Below are 15,373 nucleotides of genomic sequence, written 5' to 3'. Positions count from 1 at the left end.
GACAATGGACAACCGTTTCATTAACAACCTCTGCGACTACCTCAGCGCAACGGTTCTTCACTCCTTCTTTTAACTTTCAATCCCGTGCATTCCTTCCCCCCTTTCCTTTTCAACTTATGCCTCATGGCACACTTCTCGAATAAAAAAAAAAAGACTGCTTACATTTGAGTGGTACCACGGTCTCCTTCCGTGGAACTTCTACAGCTCTGCTGAACCGCACTCCCTCCGAAGGAAAGCACAGTGCAGTGCGTCAGCTCACCTTGCCACCCGCCACCAGAAGCATTGCAGTCGACTCTATCTCCATCGCGGATCCTTTACCTCTCTGCGTCTGTGGGCTCCTGCGAAGGTTGGGTGAGGGGAGGGTGATGAAGCACAGGTGCCCATTTCACTATCATTTATTTAACCATTAAGAAAGTCTAAAGGTGAGTGGGCCTTGCCTTTATTACATTGAGCTGTACATTCACTGTGCTCGATGATATCAGTTGCCCAGACGACCGTCTACTTACAAGGTTACATAGCCGAGAATTTCATTACTGACGCCAAAGACGTCTTCGATCACCGAAAAGCCTCGGCGGCAGAGCTGACGCCTTGCCAGTAAAAAAAAGCGCACGCGCGCCCGATGTGTTTGATTGAGCAAGCGACCTCATCAGTTGCCATCACAAACTAGTTCCGTCGCACAGATTTCAAAATGAGGCGCCTCTGGACGCAGAAAGCGGAGTACGGAGCAACAACAGCTCCGCAGTACGGATGTTCATGGAAACGGTTTAATAAAGATGAACTACAAGCCACAGTCATGACTTAAGACGCAGACTTGATTCTCGTTGACATTATGCTTGGACACATTAGCAGTACGGCAATGTGTAGTCCAGCGTCTCCAGGGAAAGCTGAGGCAGTGGTCAGGAAACAGCGAGAGCATATATTCATCTGGCAGTGTGAGCCAGCTGTAAACGCGCGGAGGTGGGGCCACGCAGCACTCTAGTTTAGCTCACGTCACGACAGTTATTTCGAAAGGACCTTTGCAGGAGAATGGAGGAGGTACGCCGTGAAGAGTATATCGCGATGCGAGCTAGCGTACGGAACTGAAGCGGCATGTATAGACGCCACTTACTGCGGAACATGATGGTCTCGATGGTGCCTGGAACACTAAGCTGCCTGATGGCACGTCAATTACGGAAGCAGTGTTGTTGTTGTTGTTAGCCTATCAAAAGATGGCACATACCCACACAGGGGGATCGGCCAAGAATCGGGTGGCTGTTCACTTGAACGCAGGTAATAAAAAGGAAAAGCACGTGGGGGCGCAACACCGGTGAATTGTTCCTCATGAACAGAAAAGGGATGACAGTTTTGATTTCAAAATTATAAGAAAAATAAGAAAGAGAGAGAATAAATAATAATGATTAAGTCGTTGTGGCTCTTTGCGTAATCTCCTTCTTCTTCTTCTTCACCTGAGTAAATATGGCACATACCCATGCGGCGGATTGGCCAAGGTACATTTTCGCCGGAAAAAAAGGACGCGAGAAGATTGAATAGAGATATAAACATGGCACATACACACATGGGGGGATTGGCCAAGTTGTACTGGCATAAACAAGAAAATTTCCATAGGTGATTGCGACAAAATATTAGCGCCCAGCCTGAATTTTGAAAACTGTATTAATGAAAAACGATAGGAGAATATTTAAAGTAAAATAACAAAAAAGCGCTTGGTGAGAAAAAAAAGAGCTTGAAGAATTTTCAGAGCATTAGCAAATCAACCTTTCAGTTGCAATTGTGTAATCCTGGAATTGTGTAATCCTTTTAAAACTGAAGCTCATTGGTGTACCACCTCCGCTCATTGCTTGGATTGCAGCTTATCTACAACACAGGACACAGTTTGTGGAGATTGGCGGTAGTTGTTCTCCCCCGCTCCCTGTAACCTCTGGGGTCCCTCAGGGAAGTGTGCTTGGTCCTCTACTTTTTTTAATTTATGTAAATGATCTAGTTTCCGATATTAACTCAGCTGTTAAGATTGCTCTGTTTGCCGATGATTGCATGATATATACTCCGGTATCTTCCGTTTCTGACCAGGAACATTTAGATAATGCTCTGCTTAGTGTCGTTTCCTGGAGTGAAAAATGGGGTATGGAAATAAATACTCAGAAGACTGTGCTCTTGCGGATAACAAGAAAAATCCGTTTTCTTTCAACAATTGCAGTAATGGCGTTCCGGTTAAAGAAGTGCCAAGGTATAAGTATCTTGGTATTGTAATAAACTAGCAACTAAAATGGAATGACCATATAGACCACATTAAATCCTCAGCTTTACGTAAACTTGGTTTTCTTCGTCATAAACTTAGGGGCGCACCGAGCAGCGGCAAGCTATTAGCCTATAATACGCTTATAAGACCAAAACATGAATATGCCGCCATCGTTTGGGACCCCCATGCAAAAAAAGACATAGCAGAATTAGAAAAAATACAGAAACGCGCAGTACGTTTCATATTTAATAGATACAAGAGAATGATTCCCCATCTTCGTTAATGGCAGCAAATTATATTAAACCACTCCACGTCAGACGCAAGATAGCCCGCCTATCCTTCCTTCACCAGCTAATTCATGGAAAACTAGGCATTTCACCAGTCCCCTATGTGCAGTTTTCAGAAACGCGTAGAACTCGTCGTCATCATGATCACACCTTAGCACCATACTTCGCGCATACTAACACTTTTAAATTTTCTTTTTTTCCACAAACTATTGACGAATGGAACGCCCTGCCTCTACAGGTGATGTCGGCTGTTGATTTTGACAAGGTACTCTGTGAGCTATTTTAAATATATGTACTACATTGCACAATTTTATTGTTCTGTGTTTTACGATGTAACTGTTTTTGTGTTGAGTGAAAGTATTTTTCTGCCCTCCCTGCCTGGACTCAAATGAGGGTCTGCAGTATTGTGGAAATAAAAAAATAATTCCACGAACTGAGCCCAATACAAATCCTTTGGCGCACTTGGACAGGTAGTAATGAGGACGCCCTTGATTTTTCCTCAGTACTCTGCCCGTGGTGTCCGTCGCTGTTTTTGTGCATTCGAGGTGTTCCTTCTGAACTATTACCAAGTCTGACGTGGTGCATATACTCCTAATGACAGAATTCTTGCGAGACATGGTTTGGCGGCTTCAAGTTCGCCCCCGTACGAAGGCCTGATGGCTGCTGTCTTGAGCCGCCTTTGAGTCAGACGCAGCCTTTTCGAAGTGAGCGAAACAGATGCCGTGAGATCCGATCGTACAGCGGCAGCCACTCTGCCGGCTGCTCCCTTCGTTAAAGTGCTGGTATTTTCATCGATTCCCAACTCTAGGCTCACAACGGAAAAAAATGCTCACAGGCAGAACAGCCCAACTCATGTTTCGCAGCAACACAGCTCACGGGGTGTGTCCCACTCTTCTCCACTGGCTCAGTAATGCTCGAATTCGCAGGTCAAGCAAGGCTGCTCTATACAATAGCAGCTTCAAGCAATTCGACCTCACAGCCCAACCGTCCCAATGCTGATGCTCTCGTTGAACCTGCAAACTGTTCCACGTCGCAGATTAAGTTGATCAGTCTCATCAGCTACTTTGGCTCCTCCACGACTCGGTCACACTCTCTCAACCTAACTCTCGTCGGCACTCGCGCAGCCTCGATCAAGGTTGCTTCAGGCCATGCGATACTACTGCATCCATTTGCTCTTCGCTCGAAACCAAAATGAACAGGGTTAAATCGATCTCCTGCGCTCCCTCCACGCTTTCCCAGTGCTTCTGAAGGCGCAACTAATTGCCCGATATCGGTCGCGCGACGTTTGCGACTCGCCAGTGTGAATTAGCCTTAACTGGTGCTTAGACAGGACCTCCATTGCCTGGTTTTATTGTTTATATTTGCGATAATTTCCGTCTATATTAAAATGCCGCTTTCTTCAGCAAAGTAAGCCTCATATATTGCGGCCTCTATGAAAGACATCTTGCCTAAGATTGTTGATGTGGTCAAACACCCGAGCTACGAAAGAGAAAGGGGGAAAAGGGGAGGAGGGAAAAGGAAAAACGAAGGGGGAAAGTGGGGAAAAGGAAAGGAAAACGGAAAGGAAAAGAAAAAGAACGGAAGAAAAGAGAGAGACGAAAAGGGAGAAGAAAAACGAAAAGATAAAAGGGAAGGGAAAAAGGAGGAAGGGGGGGAAGGAGGACCGGAAAAGAAGAAGAGGAAAGGGAAAAGACATCTTGTCTCGTAAGCAGCTTTTCCAAGGATGATTGTCGCCGTCTTTTACATTTGTCGCTCGAGTGGAGGAAATATAACATAGACGAGACAACGGAAGGCCGCCATTAAGAAGTGTGCGAATAGTTTTATACTGAGAACTCATTTCCAGAACGAACATTTGCGCTGCGGGTTCATGCGCGCCGCGGGGCCGCAGCCAAACGCCGCTGAGAAAGCGTCCATGTTCATCGCTGGAACGTTGCAGTGAGCGCGGGGGCCAGCGAAACGGCCACTCTGTGTGAGGTCGTCGTATTTGCACGTCTTCATGCAATGGCCAACAAAGAAGAGCTGCTCTGCTGTGAGGTTGACTCCCGGGAGCGACTGGGTCTGCTGAACACTGGGAAGACTCTGGAGGACCTCGTACGCCATAGCAATGCCCCCCAGGTTTCTCACGTCCGCCGGCGTGGCCGATGGGTTCTCTGCTGATTGCGCTTCCGGATACCCCGCCTACATGAACGCAAAGAAGGCTACCGTTTTCACAACACATAGGTGGTTCATCGTTTCGCCTTGCAGATATTTGTGATTGTGCGTGCAGCTGCTCGCTGAAAATATAATAAACACCCCGGATTTGCTCGCGAGAGCATTAGATTGTTTGTTTTGGAGCAATAATTAATTCTAGCACTACTCAAAGAAATGTGTAATCTGAATATATTGATTACTGCTTCAAAGCGCAGATTTTAGGCGGCTTTTCTTGCGTTTAGCGGCCTGCCTTGGCATCGAACTTTACGCAACGAGGCGAAAGAGCGCATTAGAGGATGAAAAACGGCCTTAGGGAAGACAGTGCGAGGAGGACAGAGGTAATGTTAAAGCCGGTCGCGCGGCAAGAAATGAGGAAAACAAGGTTATGAACCACGCTCGCGCGTTCGGGCTCTCGCTAACGCCTCTCAGCTCAAGACTCTGGTCTTCCTCTGCCCGCGACTTTGCCTTGACTGTAGGCGCCGACTTACGGAAGTACATAGGCGGTCGCCTACGGTTAAAGTACCACCGCCGATGCGCTCAGAAATGGCATTACAGTGGCTCGTAATCGTCAGCCATTTTTTAGAGCGATGGCTCTACTACATGCAAAAGTCTATCTCCGAGATGTGCATAAGTTTGACCTTAGTGTGACCTTGTGAATCCGCTTAGGAAACAGCCTTTGGGTAGTGCCGCCCCCGAAATTTGATCTTGGCTGATTTGGTCGCAAATTTTTGACCAACCATAACTGAACGTTCCAAACACAAAGCAACCTCGAAATTTGACCCGGGTCATTTCCAAAATTTCGCCTGGCCCACCTCCGAAACTTGCGCAGTGGAGGGGAGTGAGGGGGATAAGGGGTGACGCCGCAAGTGAGAGGATAGTAATGCCGGTAACATCAGCGAAAGTAAGCGGGGATGGGGATGTGGCTACCTCATGGGGGAATAATATTATAAGGTCGCCAGCCGTCGAGCAAGTTTTTTACATTTAGCTTGAGTCTCGGCAGATGGCGTTACTTAAACGGGGGCCTTTCATAGTATGTGCTCCAAAAGTCATGTGCCACATGACCTGAATAGCGTCAATAAAATATGTGCATCTCGTTCCTCTACACATAAGAAGCGCTATGTTAAGTCGCACTTGAAGTTTGCAGGCGCTGGATAAGCTTGTGCGTTGTGGGATTATCTATGAGCCGCGATCATCTTTCTGCGCGTGTTCCGTTACACTACAGCATGCTAGAATAAGTCGTGTTCAAATTCGCTGAATACTGGTCACTGCACCGTCCTCTCGGGAGAAATCCCTAGTGAAATATTTGTGGCACGATACGGATCTTATAGCTTGAAGCATTGAACCAAATGTTCCCCATAATTTTTGAATATTGGAGTACGGAAAGCTGAGCAAGTTGGTTACTGTTATCCATGGTAAAACAGCGCGAAAAAAACACGAGGACGGAACAAACGCTGTATTCGCCTCGGTCCGTCAAGCCCCCACTCAGCTTTCAGTCTGGGCACTCTAAGCTGGTAAAGGATGGCATCGCCCTGTCTTGTGTTCGCGCCGCCGTCAACAAGTCGTATGTCCATATCATTGAGGAAGGTGTGCAAGGCCAGATTTCTAGGCTTAAGGACGCTGGTGTTCCTGAGGCAACTATCGGAAGATTATGCGAAAGGCTGATGGCCAAAATCAAATCGGAGCATAAGCGTGCTCCTCAGGAAGATGAGGTCACGAATCGCCTGAAGATTGCTGTCATCCCTTATGTCCATGCATTATCACACCGTCTGAAGAAAGTGGGGCGAAAATTTCTAGTAGATGTATTTTCGTCTCGCAGAAAATTAAGCAACATTTGCCGAGCTGTGCAGCGGAAGCGAGAGTCCCTACTAGGAAGGAGGATTGGTGGTGGTTGCACTACAGCACACGTAGAGAGGAGGGTTGAGTGCGTCGAAGTTGTATTATACAAGATCCCTCTTTCATGCCGTGGGTGGTATGTTGGCCAGACTGGGCGATGTCTTAATGAACGGCTGAGAGAGCATTGCAATTCTTTGGACAGGGCAGCCTGTTCGAATTTGGTGCTGCACTGCAGGCAACCTAAGCACACGTGCGCCCCATTGCTTCATCAGACATCCGTCATCTTCAAACATAAAGATCAGATAGTAAGGGAACTAGTAGAGGCATATCATATTGACAAGGGGGGTGCAGCATGCATTAGCAAGTCCTCATTATCATTGGCTAACCACGAAATCACCTGTTTGGAGCATGCATTTGCAGCAAGGTAGATTTAATGTGTTCAGTGATGACGCAGTGTTTCTTGAATATTTTTTGTTCTGTGTAGTGTTTGGCGGGAATAGTATATGTAAACACGTGCGTAATAAATCACCAGTTGAAAGTCAGCGCTCGTGTCGTCGTGTTTGTTCCGTCCTCGTGTTTTTTCCGCGCTGTTTTACTATGGATTTGGAATATGATCGCGCGAATCAGCACTAAAGTTTACTGTAATGTAACGGCACTTTGTATCAGCATGCAGAAAAAGATTTTGTGGTACAAAGTAAATTTTACCTGCAGCGTCTTTCGAAACAGAGGGTATTGGAGAAATCTAACTCCAGAAAAAACGCGGTGTTTACACCTTGAACTGTGAGAAAAAAAAACTACCAGAGGAATGCCTAAACGCCTTTAATGTACGCAGCATGAAACAGGTAAAGAAGTCAAGTTTATAACCGCAGGGAATAATCCAGAGAAAATGGAAGCCGCTTATGTGACACAGGAAAGGAAGACATCCTTATCTGAATGATTACGGATAGTAGCGCTCGACAACTGCTGCAGATTTTTATTTGATGTAGCTCTTTCTTTGCTTTTCTTTTTTGGTACAAAAGGGAGGGGGGGAGGTTATGAGGCCCAAGTTGCTCTTCCCGAGCAACCTCTCGTGGCCAATCATTAAATTTAGCTGCTACCTGTCATGGTGGGCAGGTAGTGGTGACGTCTCAAGTTCACGTGATCTAGGTGGCCCACCATCCACCAATAGGCTGCTTCTCTGGAGATTTTTATCATTTCGCTCTTGGCCAACAATGCCTATGCCGACTAGGACGCGGGATTTTCTACGACGTAAGGACCCTTGACGACGTCGCGCTAATAAGGAAGGGGCGCCATAGGGAAGGCGGGAATGATTTCGTAGAAGGCCTCGTACGCAAACACCAGGTAAGCCGAGCACTGTGGTTGCGTTAGTTGATGTCCGAATTTGCCTTTGCTGATGCACAACACGAAGGCGGTTCGGTTGTAATCAGAGTGCAGCTCGTGTCGGGCTCGATATGCGCGGCATGGTTAACATTTACATGTTCGTGTGACTGACGAACGCAGAGCTTCTAGTTGGAGTAGCGGTCCTTAGCCTCCGCAGATAAGCAGTACCTGGCGCCTGATTCCAAGTCGAAGGCGTTCATGATCTGCTGACCCAAGACCTGCAAAATAAAAACCAAACAAAAAACTCGAAGACATTACAGGAACCTGCTGCCTGGCAAAGATCAGACTAGCACAGGATGTGCTCCTTTAAGCATCTAGTTTAGATCTTTTTATCGCATTTCGCAAGCGCTTGATTGCCGCCGCACATGACCGAAATATACGGTTGTTTGCCGGGATATATTTAGTGTTGTTTTATCTAGAAGTGGTATTCAGTGATAACTATTCTGGCAATAAGGAGAGCTTATTTAGAAGCATATTTGTTCACCAGCCACTAGGTACCATTTGAGATCATTAAATGGACGAGTCTGGGGACCTTACCAGAGCGGCTGTGAATTTGAGATGGGATATTATACTTCAAAAGAAGGATTGGTCTTTACATTCTTTAACCGTTAAAAGCAGCTCAGCGCCAATTCCGAAACAATGTGCAAAGAATGAGGCCAGATTCACGGCAGAGTAACGATTGAAGTAGCTTTTGTCTCCAGAAAATGTATCGGGTATTTACTCATTCCACGGGGTCGTTACAATGCCGCCCGCTTTCTTCGAGCGGTGTCTGAGACGGGCTGCAAGATCTGCGGATTTTGCGGGCATGGAAGTGTGGAGCTCCGCAGTAGATTTAGAATCGCATAGGAAATGATGTAGTCTGGAAATGTGAAACCGCGAAGGCTTATGGCCAAACTCTTAGCTTCGGACGCGCTAATCAATGAGACGCTTTTACGATATGCAGATACGTGCCGAATTGGTAGAGCGACTGCCCAATTGAGGCGGTGGTGCAGGGTTTTAACCACGGGCGAGGACGAATTTCCTTCGACTACGAAGTTTCTGTGGAAGCTGTGTAGATTTTCTTTGTAGCTGTATCGATGGGCTTGGTTTGATGCTAATGACTAATTACTCTCTTATAATATATGTGAACGTGTCCTCTTTGCGCCCAGCGATGGCATGTTTCCTTCGTTATTTCAATATGACTGATACTACAAAATGGCTTAAAGATGTTTCTTGTTTAATCTCATCATGGTTCCGTTGCTATTTATGCGGGTCAAAAATAATATCTTTGAGGTAATCTTGCGTAGTCTGTCTGCTTAGTTACGTATTCAACGTAACAAAGAAATTGAATTCTTAAAAGAGACACCTTAGTTCTCTCCAATGCAGTGGTACTGAGTCTACAGAAATGATGCATTAAAAAAGTAGACGGCACAAAATACATATGTGCATTGTTATTCACGCCGAGTCTAGGAGGAAGTATTTCAAAATCATTTGCTATTGCCTTACGTAAAGTAGGTTCAATAGCCGGCCACTCACATCGCGAAGAGTGCCGTAGTTCAATGCCGTGTTTCCGTCACCATAGAAGAGGATGGGCAACAGTGCGCCTACAGGGATGACAACGACGTTGCTGCCCTTAATGTAGGTTGGACTGGCCGTGCTCGTATTAAAGAAGACGTGCGTCTGGTCCGCCCACTTCTGGTGGGCCCTCGCCGACAGGGCTTTGAACCACGAGTCGAGAAAGCGGCCGTTCGGTGCCATGTCCGGAAAGGCAGCTGCGCGCGCAGAGAATGGCGGTCTCATTGTCTGCAAGCGGACGTTCGACGCCGAACTACAGGCATGCATATGTATGAAGGAAGCCAGCAGACATCGAAACCAAGAAACATGGCTAACGTTTCTCGAGTAGCCGTTTCAAAAGTCTGCCTGGTCACATGGTTCACAAACGCGTAAGTTGCCTGATTATATTGATTAGCTCACCAAGTAGCTTGTCTAGAACGAACAGTAATCTGAACGGTGTGTAATTTTTCAGCTACATGACGTCCCTTTTCTCATTTATTAGGATGATGTTAGCGTCCCTCCAAGATTCAGGTAGGCTCGGGGCCAAAATAAATTGCGCATACAAGGTATCTGGTTTTTCTAGCACGGTTTCCTCACCGTCCTTCATAATGCCATCTGATCATCACCAGCTGCATTCTCTCACTGCATTGATCCTAAGGCTTTCTTCACTTCCTCTGTCTTGACCGGCAGGATGTCCAAATGCTTTGCACAAGTGCGTTTCTCATTAACGTCCTCGTTACTCTGGGTACTGTAAAGATTTATGTACATCTTATCCATGTTGATGATGACATTGCTCCCTTTGTCTCTTAGCGCATACATCTGGGCCCGCATTCCGAGGTTTCGTCATTCCCGAAACAGTCATTTTAGGTCGTACCTGATTGGGCGAAATGCGGAAGCGGATGTCCTTTCGGTTTTGACGGTGAGGGGCGGCTGGATTTCAAAGCGGTTTCGCATCCCCAGCAAAACGTGCAGCCGCGGTTTTGCTCTTTGCCGGTAAATGAAGCGTGACAAAAGAAAAACTAGACCACAATTTCCGTTGCCCACCGTATGGCACAGTAAAGAGGTAAACAAAAACCACTTCATTCACTCAGTGGATTTCAATATATGCAAACGTAATTTTAGATACTCTTATTCTGCATTGTAAAGGTCGGAGGTCTGCCTAAAGAAGGATACTAAAGTTCGCTATACCGGTGAAGTTAGTCTAGAGTTGCTAGAGTAGGCCCAGTGTTGCGGCTTTAACCGTTGCCAGGTTCAGTTTCGTTATTTTATTAAGTACGCGGCAACGTGCCTTCATTCTTCTTCATTAAATTCAAATGTTACTCTTTCGGCGGGTACACTCTAAGCACAAACACGCCTATATGTGGGAGTAAAAATGGAATAAGCGGTACATTAGCGCACACCATTTTAGAAGGGTGTTCTTTAGACGACAGTTTACTCCCTTTTTATTCATTTCTGCTTAGACTGTAGGCACTACCCGCTTTCACGCACAGTAGCAAACTCCAGCGCGTGGTACTGACCGTAGTGGTTGTTGACGAAAGATTCGTCGAACCTCGGGCCAGGACCGCCGACGAGGACCTTCATCATCTGCAGCCTCCGTAAGACTAAGTCGAATCCGTTTCCTTTCAGCCAGCTGGTGCCGCGAAGATTCGCTCTGAATGCATCTAGTAGTTTGGAAAACATGTCCTTTCCTTTCCTGAGCGTATCCGCGTTGACTTTTGCATGGCGCACCAAGGAAGAGACGCATCAGCAGCGCCAGCTAGCGTGCTGGCTGAAATGTTTTCGAGGGAGCGAGTGTTATGCCAATTTATTGTATTTGGTGGTGGTAGCGGTTTTATTAAAAATCAGTAAAAAGGAAGGAAAAGATTTTTTGCTAGCCCCGGCATCTGCCATCGATACTGAAGCACCTGAGCTGGGGCAGCGGAAATAAAAGATAGCAGGCAGAATGGAGAAATGAAATGAAAGAGGTGAGGGGACAGGAATAGAGGACAGGGGGAGAAGTAATATGTAAAACTATTTACACAATAAGAAATGTGTCCAGGTTGTGCCCGTGATTAGTTCATTTTAGAGGAATTAAATCACACACGCGCACAGCACTGTGTTGGTTACAACTGGAGTGGGGCGTCCAGTTATTAATCGTTCAAGGTAGAACTCGCGGAGCGTTCGGTCACTGTGTGTAACTACCAGACGCAGAACAGAGGGGACGTCAAGCCCGTGTGTTCGAGGAATGCACAGAGGCTCACCAAAGTTCGCTCACGAGTGCGCGCACTGCCCTGCGGCCACAATAGCGTCTTGATGGAGTCTGGTAGTATGCCTTGCGCCCTATAGGCCGCGAGCATATCGCGACGAGCATCGGCGAACGCGGCACAGTGAAGGAGCAGGTGTTCTAGTGTTTCCTCTGCACCGCATCCGTCACACACATCACTCGTCGGGATTCCGTGACGCACCCGTCGTTCCCCGGGCCACACGCAGCCAATGCGCGCGAGGAGGATCATTGCACGTTGGGACCGTGTAAGTGCGCGACAGCCGGTGACACTGTCGATGCGCTCACCTCCCGCGGTGCGTGGGTCGGGGTGCTGCTTTCGGAGATGGTCGTGGATGGCCGCACGCACGTGCTCCAGCGCAAGGGGCAGATCGCTGGCAGGTAGTTGGTGTGCAGCGGTCGCGAGGTCGTCAGCTTCTTCGTCGCCGGCGATGCCGCAGTGACCGGGCACCCACTGTGCACGCACGGCACAACCTCTCTGCGCGAGGCGCTCGATGCGCGAGCGAATTTCCCGCACTAGTAGGATACCACGGCCGTTAGATTGCAGGCGGCTGAGGGCGGCGCGGGAGTCGCACAGCAGAGCACTCCTGGGCGGCGGAGGGCCGAGGGTGAGCAGCAGGTCCAGCCCGAGCCGGATCCCCATCAACTCAGCCGTGATGGAGGAGCCCAGGAAGGCTGTGTGTTGCTGGCTGTGCAGTCGCAGGGCGGGGATGGTGGCCGCCGCAGCAAGGGAGCAGCTGTCGCGGGCCACTGAGGCGTCGGTGTACTCGAGGAGATGGTCCTGGAGCTCCTCGTGTATGACGGCTCTGGCCAGCTGCTGCACAGCACAGAGGGGTGTGCTCCGCTTTCCCTCAATGCCGACAATCTCTCGCTGTACCTCAGAGGCAGCAGGCCAGGGCGCGCAGGAGCCGTAGGGGGGTGGGCCTTGTGTCAATTGCTCATGCTCGTATTTCAAGGCGGTAAACCAGGTATTACAGGAAAGACTTTAATTAATTTTAAACAATATGCTGTTCGGGTTAAAAATATGGCTTTGGCGGCATAGTATTACCAGTGTTTGAGGGCACCAGAAAACCGGCGAATCGTTTTAAGTGGAAAGCTGTTTAACTATTTTTTAATAATTATCTTTTTAATTATTACATTTAGGCTCTTAGTTGCAAGTGGTATTTGTAGCTGGTCGTTAGTAATTATCATGTCAGTTTTTAGAATTTCGAAAACGTGCTTAGCCTTGGTGCTCTGGCTTGCAAACTTTTTCTAGACTAGTTACGTGCACTGAAGAGGTTGCTTTGCCAGCATGCTTTCGAAAGCGCATGTATTTTAGCACGATATAGCAAAAATATTTTGAGCCACTTCGGCGAGGGTAATCGCGTTTTTGAAATTCTAAAAATCGATATGGCTATTAGTATCCCGGCCCGGTCCAAGGAATACCTCTTTGTATATAGTACAAATAAATTTTTTACACCACCACCATTGAAAAGCGGTCGCCGTGGCTGGGTTCGAACCCGGGAACTGCGGCTGAAATAATTAGTTTTTGAGTAAAGTGAATGGCGCAGTATCTGTCTCAGATTTCGGCGAACGCCTGAACTGCGCCTTTAAGGGAAGGGATAAAGCAGTAACCGCTGAGGCGAAAATTCGCGGCGACACGCCGCGCGATGGGCTGAGTGCCGCCGAAGCACTGTCGCTCATCGCGTCGCCCAGGTTCTGGGATTGCAAAAAATTTCGCCCATCGCCCAGAAGTGCCGTGTGAGACTAGCCAATGACGGTAGGCCTTGCGGGTGAGTAACTTCCGATCCGTCTTTCGCACAAAAGTCGATTTTTTTTTCAGCGGGCTTTCCGCGGAGCAACAGCCGACGCATCCCTCACCATGGCAGCTATGCAAGAATTTAATGAAATGCTCATTATTGAAGTTCAGAAGTAACGGGTGCTGTGGGGTATGTCCAACACGCACTATAAGTCACAAGAGCGCAGGAATGTCGCCTCGCACCTCATCGCAGTGTCCCTCGGGCGCGCTTTTCTGCGTCACTTGACTTTGTGTAGACTAAATATAAAATTATTACCTAAATATATTTTTCAATGTTTTATTGTGTTTTATCTTGTATGAAGCCTTAACAGCGTTGTTCTACGCGTTAATTAACGCAAAATGACTGAACGCTGAAGCTGCCGCAATCGAGCAACACTAAAAACGCGCCGCTCCGACGTCGAGTCCCGTCGCTTCGTGCGGTTTGCGCCAGCGGCAGCGATGGGCGACGGCGGCGTCATCGCGCGACGTATCGCGAAGGAATATCGCCTCATGCGGTTACCGCTTAAAGGAGGGACTGAGAGAAGAAAAAGTGGTAGCGTAGTAAAGGGTCCGAAATAATTTCGACCAATTGGGGATCTTTAACGTACACTGAAATCGCACAGCACACATGCGCCTCTTGCGTTTCGCCTCCATCGAAACGCAGCCGCCGCGGTCTGGTTCGAACCCGGGTACGCCGTATCAATAGCCTAGTGCCCTAACCACTGAGCCACCGCTGCGGGCCAACTTTCGGGAAGCATAATTCGGATTAGCCGCGCTGTTGAGCGACTGGGAGATGTTTCGTTTTTAGGACGGGGTCTGCGCCTCTCCGCGCTTACCTCTATGTCAGCTTTGCTTGAGAATCTTCTTGGTTTCGGGAAGCTATAGCTCTCAAAGAGAGGGCGAAATCTTCTACACAGTAATTATGGTAGCAACTGCCTTTCTTTATTAAAGAGAGACTGAGGTCTAATCGAAGTTGGCTTGCATCGATTGGGTACAACGTTTTGATCACAATGAGGCTACTCACCCCGCAAAAGGAGCTTTCATAAGGCAGGGAATATAAAAACGAGATAAATATATCAAGGCGGATTTGGCAAGTGAGATGGGTGTGTCCGCATCAGCTTTTAGAGCGGGAGCTCTGCTCCTCGTGGTTCGACTTCCGATTTTGATGTGGATGAGACAATGACCTTCAACGCCTCACAAGGTCAAACCGAACTTAACTGCGTGTTGGTATGGCCAGATCTGTGGTAGTATGACCACGTGATCATATGAATGTTTGTGGACCGGACCTTGGCCTTTGGCATTGACTCATGATTTTGGCCTTGACATTTGATTTGAGGCACCACTTCAGCAATGACCTTCAGTGCCTCACACATTTAAACCGAACTTAATTGGGTGGCGGTACGGCCCAAGCTATGGTGGTATGACCACATGATCATAAGAGTGGGTGATTTCGAGATCAAACGGGAATGTGCATCCTGGTCAAAAGCTTTAGGAAAATCTAAAAAGATGCGCCAAGTTTTGGGTTAACGTCCATGTAGAAATTCCCGTGAGTCGAGAATTCAAGCAGACGTGAATTCATGCAGCAGCGAGTATGATTTATGCCTCCTTCCTTTAGGCTGTGACATTCCGTGCTCAAGCAGAAATGCAGAGTGTCGATAGACACATACCTGCATTTCGAGTTGTGATTGTCTATTTCACTTTAACCTTGCTGTCATACAGAAGTCAACGGTCGTTTCATCTAGCACTACATTGTTGCTGGATGAGCTTAATTTGTCGCTTTTTGTTTCATGGTTAGTGTAGCCGCATTTGACGTCTTCTAATTCGTAATGAAAAACAAACTTTAAGAGCAGCGTTAAACAAACAGGGGCACTGTTATT

This window comes from Amblyomma americanum, chromosome 10 (genome assembly GCF_052857255.1).
Source record: "Amblyomma americanum isolate KBUSLIRL-KWMA chromosome 10, ASM5285725v1, whole genome shotgun sequence".
Lineage (NCBI taxonomy): Eukaryota > Metazoa > Arthropoda > Arachnida > Ixodida > Ixodidae > Amblyomma > Amblyomma americanum.
This window is presented reverse-complemented; position numbering follows the sequence as displayed.